This window comes from Myotis davidii, unplaced genomic scaffold (genome assembly GCF_000327345.1).
Source record: "Myotis davidii unplaced genomic scaffold, ASM32734v1 scaffold599, whole genome shotgun sequence".
In the NCBI taxonomy this organism is placed as follows: Eukaryota; Metazoa; Chordata; class Mammalia; order Chiroptera; family Vespertilionidae; genus Myotis; species Myotis davidii.
The window spans coordinates 660,440-664,217 of NW_006290772.1; positions in this window are offsets into that span (position 1 = coordinate 660,440).

The window sequence follows — 3,778 nt, forward strand, 5'->3', positions numbered from 1 at the left end:
GGGAAGGCAGCCACTCTGTGCGTGAGGAATATGAAGAGGCAGTTTCTCAAGTTCTCAAGTTTAACCTTCAAAAAGACTCTAAAAGGCTAAACACAGTTACCGTCTGACCCAGCAATTCCACTCCTGGCTATATACCCCAGAAAAATGAAACGTATGTTCATGCAAGGACTTGTAAAGGAATGTTCACGGCAGCATTATTCACAATAACCAAAAGGTGGAAACATCCCAAGTGTCCGTCAACCGAGGAAAACATAAACAGAATGTGGTTCCTCCATGCGGTGGAACGTTCGCCCGAAAAGGAACGCAGCCCTGACACATGCTGCGACGGGGCTGAACCTGAAGGACACCAGGCTGTGGGAAAAGCAGACACGGAGGCCACATGTACGAGTCCACTGACAGGCAATGCGGAGAGCGGGCAAAGCCATAGGAAATGGAAGTAGGCTAGTGGTTGCTCGGGGGCCGGGGAGGGGAGCCAGGGAAGGGACTGCTAATGGGTATGAAACGTCTTTTTAGAGTTATGAGTGTGTTCTAAAATGGACTGTGGCGATGGCTGCACAATATTGCGAATATACTAGAAACCTGCGAATTCTGCTCATTAAGTGGTTGAATTGCATGGTGTGGGAATTACATTTCAATGAAGCTTGTTCCTTCAGGGTCAAGACTGGGGTCTCCTAGAAGGAAATAGAGCAGTGGTTCTCAACCTTCTGGCCCTTTAAATACAGTTCCTCATGCTGTGACCCAACCATAAAATTATTTTCGTTGTTACTTCCTAATTTTAATGTTGCTACTGTTATGAATCGTCATGTAAATATCTGATATGCAGGATGGTCTTAGGCGACCCCTGTGAAAGGGCCATTTGACCGCCAAAGGGGTCGCGACCCACACGTTGAGAACCTCTGAACTAGAGGCTCCAGGAGGCAGGAGCCTGAGGCCAAGTGCTAGAAGGCAGGGCTAGGAAGGCTGGATGCTGAGGGCTGCTCCCTCTTACACCAGGATGGGCCTCGGACTCTACCCCAGTTCTACCCCCTTCTCTACCCCACGACAACTGGGATCCGGTCCTCCTGCTCCTCGCTGCATCTTCAGCTCCTCCAGGAAACCTCCCTTGACCTCTCTCTTCGGATGCACTGCTCCTGGCCTCTCCTGTTTGGACATGTTTCCCGAAATACATTGTTATATGTTTATTTTTCATAGCTTAAAGCAAACGGCCTGCACCTGCAGAGTTTAAGATACGCTCCCCAACCCGCTCGGGCACTTCCCTTTGCCTGACCGAGCTGTGTGCCCACCAGATCTCCTACTATCTTCTGAGGACGTCCTGTTGTTCAGGCAGCTCCCCCAGCTGCTGGTGCACCCCTGACCCAGCCCCTACGTACAAGACGACATAACATTCCCCCGACATACTGGTCTCAGCCCGCTGTGAGAAAATGTAGTAACATTTCTTAAACTCTCACAGCGTCTCTTGGCCTGGCTCCTGTTGGCGCAGACCTAACACGCGCCATTCACATCCTTCCACCAGTGGCCACTATCGAGTGCCTACTGCGTGCCAGGCTGTGTTAGGTACCAGGCAACACTGGTGAACAAGCGTTCCAAGGCTGTCATCCTGGGTGTCGCCACATTTGCACCCCGCACCGGCCCCTCACCTGAGAGACATACGGGGGGTGGAGAGAGGGGGTTAGGTGCCAAAGTCTCCACACCAAGACTGCTTGCTCCTGGATGTCATCCCTTTGCCCCCAGAGCATTCAGTGTCCTGTTGTTCTTGGCAAATTCCTTCTGGAACAGTTTCAAGCAGGTGTGTGTGTGTGTGTGTGTGTGTGTGTGTGTGTGTGTGTGTCGGGGGGTGGCTAAGGAAAAGACATTCTCAGCAAGGGAAACAGTGTGAGCAAAGGCTAGAACAGTGATGGTGAACCTATGACACGCGTGTCAGAGGTGACACGCGAACTCATTTTCTTGGTTGATTTTTCTTTGTTAAGTAGCATTTAAATATATAAAATAAATATAAAAAATATAAGTCTTTGTTTTACTAAGGTTGCAAATATCAAAAAATTTCTATATGTGACATGGCACCAGTGTTAAGTTAGGGTTTTTCAAAATGCTGACACGCCGAGCACAAAAGGTTCGCCATCACTGGGCTAGAAGGTGGAAATGACAATGCCTGGTGTGAGGCAGGGAGATGGAGGGGCCACCAGGTTTAATGCTGGAATTTGGAGCCCTGAGTGGCGGCTGCTGAGAGGGTGGGTGCTGTGGGTGGTGTGAGACCGCACCAGGAACCACCAAGAGCCACTCTGTCTAGAACAAATCCCGTTTTACGTACTTTGATCCTGCGTGTGCCAGCATGCACCCCAGACACCACTGTGCCAACCACCCGCCTACGCGGCCTCTGGCTGAGTCTTGCCCTGACAGGCAGGTGCAGCCCTGGCATCTGGGACCTGAGCTGGGGCCCCAGTCATTGGTCTTCACCCCACTGGCCGGGCATAGCCCCTTCTGGACCGGGCTGCCTCTGTGTGAGAGCTCTGGAAACGTTTGTGGGTCATGGAGGCTCCCCTGGCCCTCGGAGGCACCCCAGGTGGCTGGGACTTGCCCAGATGCCATTAGGCCCAGATGCCACTAATGAGCAAAACCGACAGAGACCTCTGGGTATCGGCTGGAGAGGCCGGCTGACCATGTAGCCAGGAAGGCTGGGCTGGGACAGGGGTAGAGAGAGGACACGGGTCCATGTCCATCTCTACCTGGGACTGTGGCTCAGTCTCTCAGAGCCCGGCTCTCCTCTCAGCCTTTCTCCCCTGTGCTGTCCTGGGGGCTCAGTGAACTCAGGGGTACATAACACTCTTGCACAGTGTCCAGCGCGCAGGTCCCATCACTGTGAGTAACGGCGGAACCTCACTGCCCCTCTGAGGGAGCTCCTAGGGCATCACCTGGGCTCCTCCTCCTGGTTCCCCTCGCACAGGTCTCCAGAGTCTTCAGATCTCCAATAGGAGCCACTGCTAGCGTCAGAGCCAACACCCGGGGGACACCAGGTGGACCGGGCGGACCAGGCTACATATACAGACGATGTGATAATATAGATTGAAGGATCAGGAGACTGAAGCCTGAATTTCACTGGGCTCTTAGGCAAGACACCTGTCCTCACTGAACCTGTCTTCCCCACTCTCAAACGGCAATCATAGCCCCAGCAGGTTTGACTCAGTGGATGGAGCGTCGCCTGTGGACTGAAAGGTCCCGGGTTTGTTCCCAGTCAGGGCACATGCCAGGGTTGCAGGCTCCATCCCCAGTGTGGGGCGTGCAGGAGGCAGCCGATCAATGATTCTCTCTCATTATTGATGTTTCCATCTCACTCTCTCTCCCCCTTCCTCTCTGAAATCAATAAAAATAAAACATTTAAAAAATAAAATAAAATGGTAATCATACTTGGCTAACCCGCTCCAGCCCCCAGGGCTGTGAATCTGATGACTGGCAAACCCACTGGCAGCGAGGTGCGCCCCATGTCTGCTGCAGGGCCCCATTCCTCGGTGCCCTAGGGCCCAGGTCTGTGCGCCTCCTTGGCTCACTGGCTCAGCTCGCGCACCTGCCACGCCAACCTGGTTGGCGAGGGGCGGGATCGGTCTTCTAAGACCTAGTGCTGGGGCCCCGCGGTGCAGCCCCGTCACTGCCCTGCGTCCCGACCCGCCGCTGCCCCATCCCGAGGGCACGGGGTGAAGACCTGTGGCCGGGAGGTCTGGAGCCCAGCGTCTCCCAGCGGACGCGTCCAGGTTTCACGCCGCGACGTCTGTGGGTGCTCGCGTGG